Source organism: Sarcophilus harrisii, chromosome 1 (assembly GCF_902635505.1).
Source record: "Sarcophilus harrisii chromosome 1, mSarHar1.11, whole genome shotgun sequence".
Taxonomy (NCBI): Eukaryota; Metazoa; Chordata; class Mammalia; order Dasyuromorphia; family Dasyuridae; genus Sarcophilus; species Sarcophilus harrisii.
The window spans coordinates 90,918,460-90,940,887 of record NC_045426.1 but is presented as its reverse complement, the minus strand read 5'-3'; positions in this window follow the sequence as shown (position 1 = coordinate 90,940,887).

Sequence of the window (22,428 nt, the reverse complement as noted above, 5' to 3'; positions counted from 1 at the left end):
GTTGAAATATACTGTGGAGTCTTAAAATTACTCTTATTTTCAGAGAGTATAGTGATTCTTAAATTATCTCTCCTTAGTCAACTATTTTTCAAGTCAAATTTTAAAAAAGAATTTCATGTATCCTACATTATCTTTTATTTTTCAATAATTTGGTGTTATTCCAGTATTTCTTTTTGTTTCATGGAACCACTGATTTTCATTTTGGGCCACTTCTAGTTGTCAGGGAGTCTATTACTTTAGGTAAAGTTTATCATTTTCTCTTTTAAATTATTTAAACTCCTTCCAATTCTTTCCCCAAGAGTTTTTATTTTATTTTTTTTTTATTTACTTATTGCTTCATTTCTTCTAAGTAAGTATTTCCCTTGAATTCCTATAGTAGTGATGGAGTCACTTTTTCTTTTGAGAGATCTCTAGAAATAAATTTTTATACTGGTTGGCTCTTCTTTGATTGACTCATATCTAAAGCTTTAGTTCCTAAATTGGGATTTGTGCCAGAATTAGGTTTTATCTCTGGATCAGGCTCTTGGTGGAATGGTTGGCCCTTCTTGGTACCGTCCTCATTCCCTCAGTTGTTGTACCTACCTCCTGAGGTTAAACCACCTTGAATCACTGAGATTCAGAAACTGAATCTTCTAAGCTTTCTCTGGTATCTCATGCTAAGAACCTGGGGACCTAGGTCCTCCTGGTATGAGCACTGATGCATCTCACTGTTCACTAACACTCATGAAAATATCTAAGTTATCCATTGTCTATCCATTGTCATTATCTAACCATTTCTATTCTGGGTCATCTTCCTCAGGGAGTATTATTATTGCTATTTTTTAGGATTGTTCCAGGTCAATATGCCTAGGGCTAAGTCAACATCATTTTAGTGCTTTTGATACCTGGTTGATATATAAGTCACTTAGGCAGTGACATCACCTTGCATATTTGTCTATCCCTTCCTCAGAATCCCCAGAAACATTATTAGCCCTCACGTAAGGATGGGTAATTTTTTTCACTTCTTCTCAGAGACTGTGTGTTTTTTATCTAACCCCCCCCATAACTTCCCACACAATTTTTCTCATTTGGGGGATAGAGCTACCACTTTATTTGTTCAACTTCCATCATATTCCCAGAAAGTTGTGCAAATGCCTTTGAAATTTTGATAAACATCAATGAAGCATTTAGTAATATAAAATGGGAAAGAATAGTGGTGTTGACTTTTGTTTTCTGTCTGATGCCATAGTAAAAGTCCTTTGTTTTCTTTAGAGATGTAGAACCTCTCTCATTCTGTGGTTACTTCTGGATTTTAGCAAATGTTGATGTAAGGAAGTAAAGAAATGAAACTTTCATGGAGATGTGACTCCTTGGGGATCAAGATCAGAAATAAAAGGATACCATACTAGTAGCTGCTTCCTGTGCCTAACAGAGTCTATTCACCCCACTCCATGATGGACAAACTGCATCCAAAAACAAGCTGCATACTCAACAAGTGACAAGTGGATAGGAATGGAAAAAAGAACAAATCCTTATTCATTCCAGTCTGGCTAGCTTTGAATGCTGTACTCGTGTCATGAATCCCATACCACAAATCACTTCAGAAGTCCACCTCTACTTCAGATGACTTATCTTACTGTAAATATGAATTTAATATCCTGGGAAAACTGACAGATGCACTCCTTTGTCTGAATTCAGAGGACACAGCAACAAGGAATTCGGCTGGACTTATAGTTCTATTCTGACTTTTTGAAGCTCACAAGATCTCAGTCTAGCTGTCTCAAGGACTCTTACAGCTAAGACAGGAAACAATAAGAGGGAACAATAGGACCATGGATTCATGGATTCATGTTGATGAGGGAAGAATGGATTAGCTCTCTCTCCTCTCTCCGAGACTTACAGCAGTCAGTCCTTGCCTCTTCATTCAAATATGACTAAGCAGAAAAGAGACAGACTTGCAGATGAAAGTACAGATTCTGAGGAGAATAGGTTGCTCAGTGGATAGAATAGGCTTAGCTAGGGTCAGGGGTTAATGATAACATCTATCTCCCAAGGTTGTTATGAACATAAAATTGCTCTCAGTTGAGATAGGTAATGTGGTCTAGTGGATAGAGCTGAAACCATGCTAGGATTTAAATATATCAATTGGGGAACGGCTGGATAAATTGAGGAATATGAATATGATACAATGTCATTGCACTGTATACATAGCAAAAAGAATGGCTTAAGAAGAACCCAGGGAAATTACTATAAGGCTGGGGTTCCATCGAGTATCTTACCCACTTAGTTACCTTTGTTAAACAGGACTTCTTGATTGACATAAAGGAAGGAAAGGCACCTACATGTGCAAAAAAAATTGTGGCAGCCTCTTTGTATTGGCAAGAAACTGGAAAATGGGTGGATGCCCATCAGTGGGAGAATGGCTGAATAAGTTGTGGCATATGAATGTTATGGAATATTATTGTTCTATAAGAAACGATCAGGAGGATGATTTCAGAGGTCTAGAGAGACTTACATGAACTGATGCTAAATGAAGTGAGTAGAACCAGGAGATCACTGTACATGGCAACAGCAAGACTATACAATGATCAATTCTGATGGATGTAGCTCTTTTCAATAATAAGGTGATTCAGGACAGTTCCAAATGTCTTGTGATGGAGAGAGTCATTTATATCCAGAGAGAGGATTGTAGGGACTGAGTGTGGATCACATCATGGTATTTTCACTTTTTATTGTTGTTTGCTTGCATTTTGTTTTCTTCTTCATTTTTCCTTTTAGATCTGATTTTTCTTGAGCAGCATGATAAATGTGAAAATATGTATAGAAGAATTGTCCATATTTAACATATATTGGATTACTTGCCGATTAAGGGAAGGGTGGGGTTCAAATTGGAACACAAGTTTTTGCAAGGGTTGAAAACTATGCATATATTTTGAAAATAAAAAGTTTTTTTTTTAAAGACTTCTTGATTAAATTAATCTGAACCAAGTATGAGCAGGGCCTGTACAATTTGAATCAGTCAAAGTCATCTTATGAGAGACTTGGTCATACCCTAAGAAATTTGTATAAAAGGAGAGTTTTCTCAAAACCAGGTAGCTATTTTGAAAGTCTGAAAGAGGAAAGGAGCTATCAAGGTCGCTGAGAGTTGTAAAGGGAAGAAACTTGTGGTGAGGAAATCCTTTTACATTCTCTAATTTAAAGTCTTCTAGAGCTGCCTAGAAAGTACTGAGAATTTGAGTGACTTTGCTCATGGTCACATTAGGTGTTAGAGGCAGACCTTCAACTTGGTCCTCCTGGATTTAGCTCTATTATACACTGCTTCCCTCAAATGAGAGTAATTTTAATTGGTGATTAATACAATTTAACCAAGAGTGCCAGGCTTGGATTCAGAAAGACTCCTTATGTGAGCCCAAATCTGACTTTAGACATGTACCAGCTGTGTGTATGATCCTGGGCAAGTCACTTACCCTAATTGCCTCAGTTTCCCCATCTGTAAAATGAGCTGGAGAAATAAATGGCAAACCTCTTCAGTATCTTTGCCAAGAAAATCCCAAATGAGATAATAGAGAGACACAATTGAAATGACTAAAACAACAACAACAAAAGAATCTAAACAAAGTACTTAATTTCTATTTCAGGCTCTTCTAACTAATTAGCTATGGAACAAATCATAAGATCATAGATCTAAGGCTAAAAGGTACCTCAGAGGCCATCTGATGCCCCCTGCATGTTAGATGAGGAAACTGAGGCTCAGAAACCTGAAGTTACTTTCCCAAGTTATATAGGTAATAAAAGGGAGGATAGGATTTGAACCCAGGATCCCTGATTCTTGAGCCAGTGCTCTTTCCAGGTACCATGCTGCCTTGACCCATGTCATTTTCTTCTCTTCAATTTCCTCTTCCAAAAAATGAGGAAATTAATCCTGATAATCTAGAAGATATCTCTTATCTCTTAACATTTGATAATCTATCTTTACCATAATAATAATTGACATCTATGTAGTTCTTTACAATTTACAAAGTGGCATATTCACAACACCCCTAAGAGATAGGCAATAAAAAGTGGTAAGATTCCTGTCTTACAGAGAAAAAAATTAAGTATCATCCAGGTTAAGTGGCTGGCCTAGAGTCACATAGTCACCCTCTAGTAAGAGGCAGAGCTGGTTTCCAAAACCAGATCTCAAATTTATTGTTCTTTCCACTAGGCTTCTTTAATATATATATATATTATATATTATCTATATGTATATAATCTGTAAATCTATATAGGTTTCTATCTATACAGATATGGATCTATATACTTATATCTATAGATATAAATTTATGCACACATATACATGTTTGTACATATATATGTACATGTAGATACATGCATTATATGGGAAGAGGACATGTACATTTACATACGTGTATACATACATGTATATATATATACACATGTGTGTGTGTGAAACCTGAGCCCTGTAAATAAGCATCTTCTACTTACTTCCATGTAGGAAGTCAAAATTTGTTAAATTTATATGGAAGTCTCTAAAGAGTTAATATTAATAAAGTCCTTGGGCCCCCTTCATACAAAAGGAACTGTGTACACAATTCTTCCTCTTTGTAATAGGCGGATTAGCATGAAAGAAATAATTAGTTCTTAAAATAATCATATTTATTCCTTCTAATCTGTAGCTTTGTGTGTTTGGCTCCTGGTATTGCCCAAATATGTCTTGCACTCTGCTTTCCCAACTGATCCCAAAGCCCATCAAGCCAGGGCATTTTTAGTGCCATCTTTCATGTTATTTCTCTACTTAGGAGAGAGACTATTCGTCTTTATAAAAATGTAACTAGATCTGAATCTTCCGAATTTCATTTTTAGACTAAAAATGGAAAGAGGAGTCGGAGCAACTAATACGTTATTTCAAGCAGATTCTGATGGTTAGCTCCCTCTCCCTTCCGCTGAATTTGATATTGCCTTTTGTTAGAATGTTTGGTCATGATGCCAGGGTGGAGCTCTCATCCCCTCGACAAGGGACCCCTGTTCTTTCTATTTAACTCTGTCTCCAGAGGGGGAAGCAGGAAGTCCGGGACTGCCACAGGGCAGGACAGTCTGGAAAGAGCTGCCAAATACAGCAAATTCTCATACAGTGTTCTGAAGCTTTGCTGAACTGAACTTCAAAGGATTTGATAACTTTCTGATGGAGTTTACGATTATCTCTTATCCTTTTGTTTAATTTTTTGTGTTTATCAAGTTCCATTCATCATGGAGTCCCTCACTTAGGGAGGATCAGATGCATATGAGGGACTGAATCATAGAGGATATCTGTCTTCAGTGATGACAAACAAAAACTCAATTTCCATATTAGTTATGAATGTCAGTTATGGAAGGGGCCTTAGAAATCATATGCTCCAACTGCCTCATTTTTTTTTAATGAAATAGCAATTTATTTTATTTTTTTTTATTTAATAGCCTTTTATTTACATGATATATACATGGGTAATTTTACAGCATTAACAATTGCCAAACCTCTTGTTCCAATTTTTCACCTTTTACCCCCCCACCCCCTCCCCTAGATGGCAGGATGACCAGTAGATGTTAAATATATTAAAATATAAATTAGATACACAATAAGTATACCTGACCAAAACGTTATTTTGCTGTAGAAAAAGAATCAGACTCTGAAATATTGTACAATTAGCTTGTGAAGGAAATCAAAAATGCAGGTGTGCATAAATATAGGGATTGGGAATTCAATGTAATGGTTTTTAGTCATCTCCCAGAGTTCTTTTTCTGGGCATAGCTAGTTCAGTTCATTACTGCTCCATTAGAAATGATTTGGTTGATCTCGGTTGCTGAGGATGGCCTGATCCATCAGAACTGGTCATCATCTAGTATTGTTGTTGAAGTATATAATGATCTCCTGGTCCTGCTCATTTCACTCAGCATCAGTTCATGTAAGTCTCTCCAGGCCTTTCTGAAATTATCCTCCAACTGCCTCATTTTAAAGGCACCCTCCTCGGGTGTATGTATGTGTGCGTGTGTGTGACTTGCCACTGGCTCCTAAGAGTAACAACTATTTTCTGTAACCTAACCCTAGCTAATTCTTGAAGAATAGGAATTCATTTTGTTTTCTTGCTATCTGAAGCACGAAAGGTTCAACTGGTGATGAAAACTTTACCCGAACTCTTATTGCCTTTCTGGTTTGGGTATCCATCTGCCATTATGATTCTAGTGGAAGAGCTGAATGCTGTTGTATTCCTTGACTCCTTTTTAATTGCCTATTAAGTAATGTTGGTTTTAATTCTATTTTATGATGTACATTGTTTATTTTATTTTCAACTATGAACCTGAATTATTAGGCTAGCCTAATTTAAGTGTGGCCAATAATATTTGGCATAAGTTGAAAGAGGTTTTTTGTTTTGCTTTGTTTTGCAATGGCCTCATGGTTAAATACATTTTTTTAAATGGGGGAAAGAGTATAATAAGTAGTCTTTTTTATGGACTAAAGAAAAGTACTAATTTACCACATGACAACTGCATACTGTATTTTCCAGGAGTATGATACTAAAAATACCTCCTGGTTTGTATTACTGTGCTAGAAAATCAAGAGTGCCAATACAAGGAGAGTGACAATAAATTGTCCTTTTGCATTAGGCAATTAGAGACAGAAGCGAGTGAGCCTTTGATCTTTAAAGATCATGCCTTAAAGGCAGAAGGAAAATAAATTAATTTGATAATCATACAAGTTTTTTAAAACGACAATGTTAATGGTGGTAGGGACTAATAGGCTACAGATGGAGAACATACTCTCTGACCTAGAGGTTTCTCTGAAGAATGCCTTCAGCTCTGTAGAAATTAGGGTTATAAAAGAGGAAAACAAAGAATATTTTCAATTACACCATCCAGATTCTTTTTTTCCTGTAATCTACCAGCCTTCAGCATCCTCTTCTCCTGTCTAAAGGATTTCTGTATCTAACTATAATTCTTTGTCTCTACCCCTATATCTGTCCTTATATTTGTAGATAATGTCATCCTTTTCAATACCCTGCTTCCAGTCTGTCAATTTCCTCAATTCCCCTGACCTATTTCTTTACTCTCCCTCAGGCATCCACAGGGGTGATCATGCTTTAGATATGACCGTCACATGTAATAGTACCATCTCCATGACCCTGAATTGGAAATTTCCCCTCTCTGATAATCTGATTCTATTCTCCATTGTCCCACTAAGCTATTAAACGAGGAGTTATGCTTAATGCTTCTCAGTCCCTTAACCAATTAGTTGCCCTATTAATTCTGTGACTTGTCAAATCTAGTCAAATCAAAAAAGGATTTATTAAGTGTGAAAGGCCTTGTCATACCTATTGTGTGCTAAGCCCTGGAAATTCAAATAGAAGCAAAAATATAGTTCCTGCCCTCAAGTATCTTATACCTCCACAGAGGAAGACAACCCATAAGAAGAAAAATGTGTATGTGGGGGGGGGGGGGGGGGGGGAGGGGATGCGGGGGGGGGGAGGAGGGGAGAAGGTAGGGATGTGTTGGTGAATGTTTAACAAATGGCTTTCCAGAGGGGGGAAAAATATACACACAATAGACCTTTAAGTTTAATATGCATTAGTACCATTTTCTCCTTTACCTTCTTAAATCTATCAATCAGTAAAACAACAAATGAAGCTCTGAAGCATTTTCTGGTTTTCAAAATATAAATAAATGCTCACATTGAAAATTTAGCAATCATTCCTCAAGATCCAGTTCCATCACGCTTATGGTGAGGGACTCCATGCTCACAGGTCATGGTAGAGAAAAAAATCCAGAGAAGCAGGCATAGGGACTGGGGAAGAATGATGGAATGAACATGGCTAGCCTGAGCCCTTCCTTAAAATGGACATTCTAGGAGGAACTAATCAAAGAAAGAGGCTACAGAGGTGGTGAGGTGTTCCATGATGAGAAAGCTGCTGGGAAATGCTAGAGAGTCAGAACCGAGGCCCAGAGAGGAATAAAAGAGCTAACTTGTCAGCCCAGATTTTAATTTTAGCTTGTTCATTTGACATTTGCAATCCCTGACTGTGCTAAACCTCACGACCACTCCAATGTCCAAACTAGGGAAGATGTGATCCCTAGGTTATTTGTTCAGTCATTTTTTAGTCTTGTCCAACTATTCATGACCCCATTTGCGATTTTCTGGGCAAAGATACTGGAGTGGTTTCCCATTTCCTTGTCTAGCTCATTTTTAAGATAAGGAAACTGAGGCAAACAGGGTCACAAAGCTAGTAAGTGTCTGAGACTAGATTTGACCTCAGGAAGACTCTGACTCTAGGCTCTGCACTCTATTCACTGTAACCACCTAGCTGTCCCCTTGATTCCTGCCATGGTCCTCACTTTATTACAGCCTTTAGTGGCCCTTGTAAAGTCCAACTAAATTAGTCATCTTTCCTTCAAATTCTGCCTTTTCTTTTGGTGAGAAGCAGCTTCATATAGTGGACAGAGTCCTGGACTTGGAGTCAAAAAAGGCTGGCTTCAAATTTTTTCTCAGACATTTATTATCTGTGTGACACTGGATAAGACATATCACTCAATCTCAGAGAGCCCCATTTTGTTGTTTTACGAAATGGTGATAATAAGAGCACTGACAACAAAGATGCTCTTGTGAAAATTAAAATGGAATAAAAATGTTTACAAGTCATAAGATACCATGTAAATGTGAACTGTTGAATTTTCTGTTTCCAATGATGGCACCATCAGACTTGAAATTTCAGCATCATCTTTGACTCTTCCCTCTCTTTTGCCTCTTTTCATCCAGTCAATTGCCCTATTCCCATTGTCTCTACCTCCACAAGATCCTCTGTATCTGTATTTCCATCTTCCCTCCTACTACCACCCATCTTATTTCAGGACCTCATCACCTTTCATCTAGACCATCATAACTGCTTCCTAATCAATCCTTTGGTCTATAGGTTCTCCCATGTCCAATCCATCTTTCATTTAGCTGCAAGTGATAGTCTTCCTAAATGTCATTTTATTTTGCTCACAAAATCTTCAGTAGATTTCTATTTCCAGAGAGTAGAAGTGGACCCTCTGAGGAAGAAGTAGTTTCTTAGGTGACAAGAAATGATCATAAAGAAAGAAGCCATTCACTCTTGCTTATAGGTAGAAGAGACAAGTGGTAGTAGTTGGCAACTCCCAGTTGAGAGTACTGAGATGTCCTCATGTCTACTTAATGTGAATAGAGCGATATTCTGTCTTCAGAGGCAAAGCCAGAGGGCTTTATGAGACTTGTCACACCTAATGATCAACATTTACTTCAGGTGATTCACTGAGACACAAATGGTACTGCCCAGAAGGACCCGGAAAGCTCAGCTTGAATTTTAGGAAAAGAGCTAAAAGATTGTACCAGTGATGTTTTCAGGATTACTGCTGAAGAAAGGCTATGTTTTTAGAAAGCAAAGACAAATTTGGGACTCGTGTCCCTAATGTGCAACAACGTCATGGTGTAGGTAGAGATTAGCTAGATAAAGTGGGCATTCAACAAACAGTTGAGAACCAAGGGAGAACAATATCACCAAAAAGCCCGGAGATGTCAGAGATTTGTCACCAATATTATAGACAAAGCCATTTTGTCATACAACCTCATTGTTCTTTTTACTCAATCTTGAATCCTATCTCCTTGATTAGTTCTATGAATGAAATGTGTTTTTCTCCAGCTTAACCAATCATGCCCCCACTTTTTCATCAACCCCTTTGAACTGTATTACCTCTAGGTAGTCTTCTATGACTTCAAAAAAGAAAGTTAGGAATTGCTTATTATTATTATTATTATTTTTAAGGTAGAGATGATGGTAGAGTGACATGGTATAGTTGCTAGCAGAGCAGCTTGGATGTCAGGAAGCTCTGAGTTCAAATTACATAAACTCTCAGGTTACTCTTTAACTTCAAGGCAACTTTTTAAGATGATACATTTTAGATGAATTGTAAGTCTTCTCTTTCACAGTTAAAATCTTTGTTCTGAGTCACCCATCCTCATGCTCCCTCAGCCCCTAAATTAATGAGTTTGACTCATACTGTTGAATTGGTTCTTTGTATTTTATACACACAGAGAGACATACACACGCCTATTTGTCCATGCTAATCAGAGATAATCACAGAATGTAGGAACTGGATATTTGAGTATATCTAGCCCATCCCCTTCATTTTACATATGAAGAAGCTGATGACTACATAAATTTGGCACATTGTCAAGATCACACAACAGGTAAGACAAGACAAGAACCCAGAGCTCTTGACTTCTAACATTGGGCTGTCTTTGCTCACTACACTGCTTTGCCTCTCCTTGAAGTTCATATGACCTGTTTTGGATTGCAAACTCATTGAAATGTGAGCCCCTTATCTGTCATTGCATCTCATCTCTTATAGTGCCCAGAACCAACCCAAGTGCATATAAATATTTAATAAAATTATTTGATTATGATAATGGTGTTAAGTTAAATAGTATTTTTAAAGGTCAGAGCTATTCTGTGACTGTGGCCCCCTCTGCTGGGTATATAGGAGACAGCATAAATCTTAAGGTAATGGTACGAAGATGATTTATTTATTTGTGGAGTAGGTATGTATGGTTTTGTGGCCAGAAATCCTTGGATTCTCCTTTGGCTTGGGTGTATGGGTTCTTGAAGAATTGTGGTACTATTAATAGATATTAGGAAGTCAGGAAGAGTAGCTATTTGGAATCAGAAGACAGGAAACTTAATTTGCTATTTTTACATTCAGAGATGTTACTGATAATAGAAGAGAGTCAGAATTCCCCAGAATTCTGCCAAATGGTTCTGTTCCCTTTTTATCAACCCAGTGACTAATATCTTAGGGATAGAATTCTTATTGTTGAATTATCCCATCACTGATCAACAGCTCAACATGCTATGATCCTTTCTACAGATCTCTTGATGCTAGGTAGATATTTATCAAGATAGGAATAATTGTCCAATAGTTTTCCCTTTCTCCAGTTGCTCCATTGATTATCCCACTCACATTTCTGTTTCTACATTTCTGCTGGCATTCTTTATGCTGCTTTTTTCTGCAACATTTTTTTTCATCAGTGATATGTTGAAGACTACTTATGATAACCATGTGTCATTCCCTTGCCTCATAGGCAATCTACAACTTTGATTCTTCAAAGACTATTGCATTCCAGTATTTGCAATTCCCCAGAACAATAATGATGGAACACTGATTCAGGGAGAAGCTTGGGCATCATTAAGAGTACGATGAAATTTCTAATAAAAAAAGAACAAATTGTGGCATATAAATTAATGGAATATTATTGTTGTAATGGGTATCTTCCATGTGGATATTGCCATCTTAACAAACCAATGGGGCCTGCAACCCAATTATATCATAGTGTAAGAAATAATAAGAAGGACGATTGCAAAAAAAACCTGGAACAACTTATATGAACTGGTGAAGACTGAAGTGATTAGGACCAAGAGAACAATTTGTTGTTCAGTTGATTTTCAGTTTTGTCCAACTCTTCATAACACTGTCTGAGGTTTTTTTCACAAAGATATTAGAATAGTTTTCCATTTCGTCCTCCAGTTTATTTACAGATGAGGAAACTGAATCAAATAGAGTTAAGTGACTTCTCTAGGGTTATGTAGTAAGTGTCTGAGATTGAATCTGAACTCAGGGCTTCCTGAGTCTAGGTCTAGCATTCTATCTACTGTGCAATCTAGCTGCCCAGAGAACAATATATACAATGACAAAAATACTGTAAAGGCAAATGATTGAAAAGATTTTACAACTATGACCAAAACAATGGGCAATCATAATTCCAGAGGACTGATAATGAAGCATGCTACTCATCTCTTGAGAGAGACATATTAGACTCAAGGAACAAAATAATATATTTTCAGAGATTACCAATATGAGAGGTTGTTTTGCTTGCCTCTCTCTGTTTCTCTCTCTCTTTCTGTCTCTCTCTCTCTTTCTGTCTCTCTCTCTCTCTCTCTCTCTCTCTCTCTCTATATATATATATATATATATATATATATATATATATATGTAACAAAGAATTTTTCCATTTTCAGGAAGAAAGAGAGGCTTGAAATAGGGTTATCATAAAAAAAGAAAAGAAACTAAAGATCATTAAAGCATTTTAACACAAAAGAAAATCAAAGGAAGCCCTGACAGAAATTCAGAGAAGCAGGACAGCTTTGAAAACAGGACAGTTATGTGTTGAATTTACTATATTCCTAAAAGGAAAAACTAGCTGAACACAAGGTTCAGTTTCATAGACAACCTTCTCTTTCTCTTCTACTGTATACATGGAGATGTTCATTATATTTAGTATTATGTTTAGTATTGAAAATTTAAATTTAAAAATATAATAGACATTCCTCAGTTCTGGGTTCAGCTTATTGTGTTTATTATTACCTTTCACAACAAACATTTATTAAGCTTAAAATGTTTAAGCTAATGTACTAAACTTTGAGACTACGGAGATTAAGATAATAGTCTTCAGTCCATTCTTATGGTTTGAAGACTTAAGGGAAGTTTTCACAGAGTCGCCAGTAGCAACGCTTAGTACATTTTTAGCACACATAAGAAAGGCTCAGTCCTAATATACAGGATCTGGGAGCAGGACCAAGCAAGCAAAGACTGTTTTAAAAAAAAAAAAAAAAAAAAAGGACATAACCAGAAGATTAGGAGACCTTGGCTCCAACAGTCTCCAAGCCATGTCAAGAAGTGGTTGTCCTTGGCCTTGGCACACCTAGCTTTACCAGCTCTCTGATGCTTTGCCTAGCTGAGGTTGATTAGGGATAGCATCCTGTTGTAGCTATTGTAAGCACTTAATGGATAAATATGAAAGACTATTATAAGTAGTAAATTAAATTAACCAGGAGGTTACAATACGTATTTTTTAAAAAAGGAGTTCATAAATGACCAACAGGATGATTTCAGAAAGGCCTGGAGAGACTTACACGAACTGATGCTGAGTGAAATGAGCAGGACCAGGAGATCATTATATACTTCAACAACAATACTAGATGATGACCAGTTCTGATGGATCAGGCCATCCTCAGCAACGAGATCAACCAAATCATTTCTAATGGAGCAGTAATGAACTGAACTAGCTATGCCCAGAAAAAGAACTCTGGGAGATGACTAAAAACCATTACATTGAATTCCCAATCCCTATATTTATGCACACCTGCATTTTTGATTTCCTTCACAAGCTAATTGTACAATATTTCAGAGTCTGATTCTTTTTGTACAGCAAAATAACGTTTTGGTCATGTATACTTATTGTGTATCTAATTTATATTTTAATATATTTAACATCTACTGGTCATCCTGCCATCTAGGGGAGGGGGTGGGGGGGTAAGAGGTGAAAAATTGGAACAAGAGGTTTGGCAATTGTTAATGCTGTAAAGTTACCCATGTATATATCCTGTAAATAAAAGGCTATTAAATTAAAAAAAAAAAAAAAAAAAAAGGAGTTCATAGGACAGAAAACATTAAGAACCGCGCACCAGATGATTTCCAAAACAAATTTTATGACATAGGACTTAATTTATTTTTTGTTGTTGCTTGTCTAGTCTTAAGAAAGAGATGGAAAAAATGTTAATAATGAGGATTAAACTTAAAAGTGTATTGTGTTTTTATAGAATTGGTTATTAAACATTTACCACCATTACCCCCCCCCAGGTACTCTCCTTTCTGGGGAGAAGGCAGGATCTAAATCAAGTTGTAGAAATGCCAAATCACAATAACAAGCCAGGTTGCTACCATAATTTTTTTGTTTATTTGTTTGTTCTTAGGGAAACCAGAGCTAGAGCAGACTGACTTGATTTGTCCCTCTTTATCCTCTCTCACTCCCAAGCTTAGTATGTCATGTTGGCTGCTTACATTTCATATTTCACACTATCCCTGGAATATTCTTCAGTTATACCTCCTTCCAACTCAACTGTGATAACAAGATCTGGGACTTGAATACCATATGAAATATATAAATACAAGTTGATGTCCTTACATAGGGAGGAAGAAGAACAGAAGACCTTGCCTAGAACTGAAGACCTTGGATTTACCTGGACTTGGGTTATAGCTTGGAAGCTTTTCATAAAAGATTCTTTGTCATGTGGCAAAGATTTCCTCAGAGAACACTATAATTTGGTTTATTTCTAATTCTTTACAACAAAAGGAAAAAAGATTTTAAGATTGCATGCAAGCATTCAAATTATTAGAACACTGAACATAGGACAGGCTTTATTTACTTTCCAACATAAAAATGCAAAGGTCATAAATAGTTAAAATTACTCTCCTTCACCATCTGGAGTGCCTTTTTTTTGTTAGAAACTTATTTAGTTCTTCAGATTTCATTACTTTAGAATTAAAGATTCCTACAAAAAGGAAAGCAGAATTAAACAAGCCCTATATTCCTCAGTTTCCTATAATCCTTCAAAATTTTACCAATACTACAAGTAGTAATATTCCCTACCTGAAGATTTGGTAAAAAGAAATCACTCATATTCACCAATTCTTTCTGTACTTGAAAATAATGCAGTTGGGTCAAGTGATTTAACTCATCAAGAGCAGCTAGTGTCTTCTTATTTGTCTGGGGTATTAACTCCCTGTTTGTTCTTTCCAAGGGAGTCCAAAGTTTTTTCTCCTTAGTGAAGAAAATAAGAGTAAAACTTAAAAACAGAGCAGCTCTGCTCTTTATCTATTCCCAGTTATCATCCCATCCACTCTTCTTTTCCTTTGTCAGGGCTTCCACTCATTCTGAGGTTTAGCAATCTCTGACCCTAATCTGAGAAAACTATGCCAAGTTTTTGTATTTGTCCTGGTTATTACCTAACCTTATTTGTTTTTATGTCTTTTGGAAACAAAATCCAACAGCAGGGAGTAAGTTTATTTGGGGAACAACCTTACCACAAAAGGAGATAGATAACAGAACATGGGTAATTAAAATGTTGACACTTAAAATTTGTGAGTATGGGGACACCAACCCTGGAGTCAGGAGGATCCATTTACTAGCTGTGTAACTCTGAGCAAGTTACTTAGCCCTGATTGCTTCCAGAGGAAAAGATTGATGAATATGACTCTACAATGTGATCTGTTATGCTTCCTTTAGTGTGTAATATTGTTTTCTTCTTGGACAGTCAGTTCTACTGTTTTTCTTTTTCTCTCTTTTGTACAGACTTTTGAAACTTCACATTTATCCTTCTATATTGCCCCCCCTTTTTATCCCTAATAAAATTTATCTGATTGTTCAACTGCTTTGGAGGTGGGATTCTGTCTGACAATTTTGCTAGCCTCTTTTTAGGCTCCCATCAGGCCTTTCTCTTTCTTCCCTAACAGAAGAAATAATGTTCTTTTTCTGCATCATGGCTAAAGATATGGCTTGGCTTCTCCTCCCCTGTGGGAAGTGGAGCAGAAGGTTGCTCTTAAGCCCATGCAGAGGAACAAGTGGTGTGAACATTTCAACTATTCTCTCTCTTTTAAAAATCTAACTTGGTTGATGAGTTCCCAATTCGGACATCTCCCCTTATTCATTCTAATTGTAATTCTTTCTCTTTGTGTCTTCAGAATTTCTCTCTAGAGAGCTTCCCATCATTCTTGTTCTCACTTTATTGAGTTATAAGTCGTAGGATCCCATCTTTCATTCCTCTGAACCCTTTAAAATCTGAGCTGTCAAAATTTGGAATGCATATCATACTCTGTTTGGATTTCTCTTTCCCCTATCACAAACTCAAGAGTCAGTGGTCATTTCTTGTTGGTGAGATCCGGAATACAATCTCTCTTCATTTTCCCTACCTTTTGAAGGAGGAAAATATCATTAAATCAAGTCAAGAAATTTTTAGCTGCATGACAAATATGGAAATATGTTTAGAAGAATTGTATATGTTTAACCTATATCAGATTGCTTGATGTCTTGGGGAAGGGAAGGAGGAGAGGGAGAAAATTTGGAACACAAATTTTTGTGAAAATGAATGTTGAAAACTATCTTTGCATGTATTTGGAAAAATAAAATACTATTTTAAAAAAGAAATTATTAGCTACTCAGCTTTTATCAGAGAGAAAACTCTAATAGATGTCTGGATAGTTGAAGTCCCTGATTATTACTATATTATCATAACTTTGTGCCAATCTTGTAATCGTAATGATTTTTTTTATCTTACCTTAATTTATCTATTTCTTCTTTCTGTGGAGGTAGTCTGCACTAAAATAACACTAATGGAAATGTTGCTTTTATTTATCTTACCATCTTTATCCAAATACTCCCCACAATGTTTTCCCCTTCTTCCCATATTTTCTTTGAGTATATTTTTCTTATAAGTACACATTCTTAATAAATACACAGTGTCATGCCCACTTTGCTTACCTTATTTCTTTTGAATAAAGTGTACCCTTTCAAAACTAAATTGAAGATAATGGGTCTAACTTCTCCTATCAAGACTTAGAGAACCTAAAATGTCAAATTTGCCTCCTTCCTAATTCCTGAGGATCTGTAGTTGATCTTGTTTCTTAGTTATATTTCATTAATGTTTCTACAGGCATTTGAGCAGCTGGGTTTTATAATTATCTCATTTTGGGGGTTTTGTCTTCTGAAGTCTTGTGAATATATAAATTACCATCCTTTTTCTTATGTTTTACCAACTGGTAGGCAATTTTTGTCCTTTGAAATCAAGGTACAGCGTGTCTTATTGGCTGATGAGATCAATACAAGCTCAAAATGCTGTACCACAGATTGAGGACAAATAGTCCATGTGAACATTTAGGGTGGATTCTCTAATATTGTGCATGTAGGGTAACCTTCAGTGGAAGCATCTTGGTTTCCCCCCCTCTCTTTGGATCTTTTAGGTGCCAAAAAGAACATAAAATGAGCTTCCATAGCTTCTGTGCATTTAACATAAATGGAGTTACCTAAGGTGACCGATGAATGAAAAAAAAATAAAAGCATTTATAAAGGGGCTCAAACTGGGGTTCTTGGGCAATCTATATCAGGGTCTGGGGGACTAGTGAATGATGGAGGTGGTTTGAATTGCCTGACATTCTCAAGTAAATGATGCCTGGAAGAACTACAGAAGGCATTCATCCCTCTATGTTGATAATCAGGAGGAGGAGATAATTTGTCTAGTTTGGTGGCTAAGAGGATAATTTTTCCTGGCTACAAGAGAGAAAGCTAAAACACAACCACCCCTTGCATGACCTTGAACAAGGGTACTGAAAGCACATCTCTAAAAATAGTCTTTCAGAATGCCTTTGAAAGCCAGGCACAGAAGAGCAAAGGGACAGCAGAGAGTTGAGAATTCAGATCCTATCAAAAGGGTTTGCAGCCCCACATTTAAAGGTGTACTCCCTTTCACCTTTGTTTTCACTGTAATCAAAATTCAATTGATTCTACAGGTAAATAAGCCCTTTGGGGTCTCACGCTGTGAGAAACAGATTAAGACACTACGGAAAAGGCAATTTGGAGTCATTTCATAAATTGCAGTTTTGAAGGAATTAATTGATACTCCCAGACTCGATAAGAATCTGGACCGGGAAATTTTGGGTGTTTGGCTGCTGTCCAATAGAGGCAAATTGGTGGCTGGAGAGAAGGCTGAAGCGCTACCTGGTGGCTTGTGCAGATATTGCACCCCAGTCTCTAATGTTTATCTGACACTTCCAAGCAGCGACAAGTTTTCTTCTAACTCTTCCCTTTTCAGTTTAAAGCTCTTTTGACTAGATTTTCAAGCCTCCACGCAAACAAGAACTCATTAGGTTTTCTACAAACAAATGTAGAAATGCTACAATTGTTATTCTTATATTTTAAGTTGTGGCCAAGATATCTAAACTCTAGTCTTAGACTTCGCCTTCTGAATCAACCTGCCCCTTTCTAAATTCCTTCCTTCCTTCCTTCCTTCCTTCCTTCCTTCCTTCCTTCCTTTCCTTCCTTCCTTCCTTCCTTCCTTCCTTCCTTCCTTCCTTCCTTCTTTTCTTCCTTCCTTCTTTCCTTCCTTTCTTCTTTCCTTCCTTCTTTCCTTCCTCTCTTCCCTTCCCTGTCTTTCTTTTTTTCCTTCTCTCTCTCTCTGTCTCTGTCTCTGTCTCTCTCTCTCTCCCCATCCCTTTCTACTTGCTTTGAGGTTTAAGTCAGATAATGTACAAAAATCACTTTTCAGACTTTGAACTTCAAATAATACTTACTATCCTTACTATGGTGACTATTTAATGAAAAGCACTCATGAAAAATTCCCCTTGTGCCCCTTCTATCTGGAGAAGCATTCTACTAGCCCCTTCACCTTCCTTTCTAGAGAAAGCTGAATGCAGGATGGATTGACCTGGGGAGAGACTGAAGACAAGCACACCTACCAGCAAGCTACTTCCATAGTCCAGTTGTGAGGTGATGAGGACCTCTTCCCGTGCCAGAGGAGACAAGAAGGCATACTTGAGAGATGCTGCAAAGGTGAAATCAATAGGCATTGACAACAAATTGAATATGGAGGGGGTGAGAGACAATGAGGAGTCTAGGATAATATCTAGTTTGGGAGCCTGAGTGACTGGGAGGATGGTATTGTCTTCAACAATAGGAAAATAATACAAAGGTAGGAGGCGAAGATTTAGAGAGACTTTTTGTTTGTTTGTTTTTGGATATGTTGAGTTTAAGACGTGTATTGGAATTTAGGCCGAAATGTCTGAGAGACAGATGGAGATAGAAAATTGGAGGTCAGTAGAGAAGTTAGGGCAGAATAAGTAGATTTGAGAATCATCAACATTGAGAAGGTTATTAAATCCATGGAAGCTAATGAGATCATTAAGTGAAGGAGTATAGGGGAGAAGAGAGACAAGGTTTGGAATTGCTGCTGTGAAGGGTGGGATAGTGAGCTGATAAGGCAGGTATTGCTTGGCAACAGTGAGGGCCTATGGAAATAGTATAAAACAGGATAGTATATACCACTAGTATAATAAAGTAGTTTAAAATAAATTTGCAGCTGTGTGAATAGTAACTGTGTGATTTTCTCCATCTTTGTTCAGCAGCATATGTGTAGGAGCAAAGGTGACAGATGACGGGAGTAATACAAGGTTAAGATTTGTCAGAGCCCAATAAGTGTTATGATAAGAGGGCTAGAGATAGTGTAGAGCTGAATTAGTTCCCCAACAGGGCCAAGATGGAGAATATGGAGAGAATAGCTAGTGCAGAGTTAATAGCCTGGAAAAGAACTAAGGAGTCAAAGATCATGATAAAGATGAAGAGCAGAAGAAGTGGAAAACCAATAGATTATGATGAAATAAGGGGATTTCAAAATTCTTGCACGTGGAAGTAGTGCATTCTCTGGTGATGGTAAGGTCAGTGAGGTGTATGCTGAAGTGGAGTGAAGGCACTCATAGGAAGTGAGTAGGCTGAGGAACACAGGGATCAGTATATCTGAATGAGAGTCAATATGTATATTGAAGTCCCCTTATATGAGGGCAAGAGTTAGGGAGGAGAGAAAAATTATGTCAGGTATCAAGCTCACTGAGTAAGGAAGGGGAATGACATAGAAATCCAGATGCCAGGCTTTTGATTATGTGGAAGACATGAACTGCATCAAAAGAAGCAGCTGAAGAACGTAGAAGTAGCAATAGGGAGCAAGAAGTATTCTAACTCCTCTGCCTTAACCAATTAAGTTGAGGGAAATGAGTGAGGTACAGCCAGGATTGGAAATGATAGCCGGAGAAGGCTGTGTCATTGCGGGGAGTCAGATTTTGGTAATAGTTAAAAGGATGAAAGGAGTGGGAAAGTAAATGATTTAAGAAGAAGGAAATTTTCTTGTATGTGGAATATAGGGCATAAGTGAAAGGATAAGTGGCTTTTAGTTGGAACTTGGGTGGGAAGGTTGAGGAGAATAGGAATAAAGAATTGGGTGGTAAGGTATGAGGATTGTGGTTTGGATGATGACCTACAGGACTTCAGAATCAATGAGATGTGTAGAGTACGACCAAAGGCTTACACAAAGCCTTTGGGAACTTAGCGCTGGCTAAAAATGATTGCATCATTCCCACCTTCCCTGCCCCGCAGCGTTGTGCTTTGTGAAGCCTCGGACAGTTCTAATGGACTTGGGACATTGGTCTTTTGCCTTGTAACACAAAGTGTGTAGAGTAGAAGGATATTCATCAGTAAATGGCAGGTGTCACTTCTCTTCCCTGAGGTTGGAGATTGAACTGTAGGCAAGTGGAACAGAAGATAGAAAGAAGATGATCAAATAAGAGACCACATTCTGCTATTTCTCTTCCCTCCAAAGGCTAGAAATAAGGCAGGAAACTACATAGCAGGAAATGGAAGTCTCATTTTTCACTGACCTGATTGGGAGATCAGGTTGGGAGTGGACTGTGGAAATTATCTTATGCTAGCATAGATTAATGTCACTTTAATGGTCTCTAAACAGTCTTTCCTCAGGAAAAGGTCTCGCTCCTTTTCTTATCTATCTATCTGTCTATCTATCTATCTACCTATCTCCATTTATCTATAATATGTATGTACATATTCAATAACATATAAATATGTGATAAATATACCAGAGAGACGCAAAATAAAGTTTCATGTGCAATAAGTGATAAAGTTATAATTGATGGGGATGAGCAAGGAAGATTTCTTTTTTTTTTTTTTTTTTTTATTTAATAGCCTTTTATTTACAGGATATATACATGGGTAACTTTACAGCATTAACAATTGCCAAACCTCTTGTTCCAATTTTTCACCTCTTACCCCCCCACCCCCTCCCTTAGATGGCAGGATGACCAGTAGATGTTAAATATATTAAAATATAAATTAGATACACAATAATTATACATGACCAAAACGTTATTTTGCTGTACAAAAAGAATCAGACTCTGAAATATTGTACAATTAGCTTGTGAAGGAAATCAAAAATGCAGGTGTGCATAAATATAGGGATTGGGAATTCAATGTAATGGTTTTTAGTCATCTCCCAGAGTTCTTTTTCTGGGCATAGCTGGTTCAGTTCATTACTGCTCCTTTGGAAATGATTTGGTTGATCTCGTTGCTGAGGAGGGCCTGATCCATCAGAACTGGTCATCATATAGTATTGTTGTTGAAGTATATAATGATCTCCTGGTCCTGCTCATTTCACTCAGCATCAATTCATGTAAGTCTCTCCAGGCCTTTCTGAAATTATCCTGTTGGTCATTTCTTACAGAACAGTAATATTCCATAATTTTCATATACCACAATTTATTCAGCCATTCTCCAACTGATGGACATCCATTCAGTTTCCAGTTTTTAGCCACTACAAAAAGGGCTGCCACAAACATTCGTGCACATACAGGTCCGCAAGGAAGATTTCAAGGAGGAAGTTGCATTTGATTTGATTTAAAAGACAGGTAGGAATCTAGCAGAAAAAGAGGAAGAGGTACAAGTATAGAAAACATAAGGAACAAAGGCATGAAAGGAACAAAGGCACAGGGAATATTGGAGAAACAGAAGAATCTAGTCTTTTTAAAGTATACAGCATGGGGAAAAGACTAATATGAGATAAAACTAGAAAATTAGGGTAGCATCAGATTATGGCAAACCTTGAATGCCAGACAAAGGAGGCTGAATTTTACTTGATAGGTAAAATAGGAAGCCACTACTTTTTCAGCAGTGACATGATCAAATCTATTTGAAAGGAAGATTAATCTTGTAGCAAACTAAAGGGTGTATTGAAGGTGGAAAAGAGTGGAAGAAAGCCTGTTACAAAGCTATTATCCAGGCAAACAGCAGATCTATACTTGAGGGGGAAGGGCGGTGACAGTGGAAATAGGAAAAAAAATGATAAATTAAGAGATGATGAAGAGGTAAAGGAAGATGGGAACTGGAAGGGAAGCCATTTAATTTGACATTTAGGAAATCATTTAGAAATCAGCTTTGGTAGAGCAGTTTGAAGAGAGTGATGGGACAAGTAGAATTAGAAGGAACAGAGAAGAGAGTAAGCAAAGAGAAAATAAAGATTTTTTTTTGCCATAGTTCTTAGATGGAATGTTGTCCTATATTCCCATTCATTGCATTAGCCAAAGTGTCCCTCTCTAACCACCACTCTCCTTTGTATGCATGTGTACATATATACATTTGTATGCTCCAATAGAATGTAAGCTTTTTTAGGGCAAGAAATGTCTTTACTTTTTGCATTTATGTCCCCAGCACCTAGTACAGTGCCTGACACATAACTTTGTTTGTTTGTTTTTTATTAAAGCTTTTTATTTTCAAAACATATGCATAGATCGTTTTCAACAACTCACCTTTGCAAAAACTTGTGTCCCAAATTGTTTTCCTTTTCCCCCACCCCTTCCCCTTGACAGTAAATAATCCAATATGTTAAATATGTGCAATGCTTCTATACATATTCCACAGTTATCATGATGCATAAGAAAAATCAGATCAAAAAGGGAAAAAATGAGAAAGAAAACAAAAAGCAAGCAAACAATAACAAAAAATGAAAATACTATGCTGTGATCTAC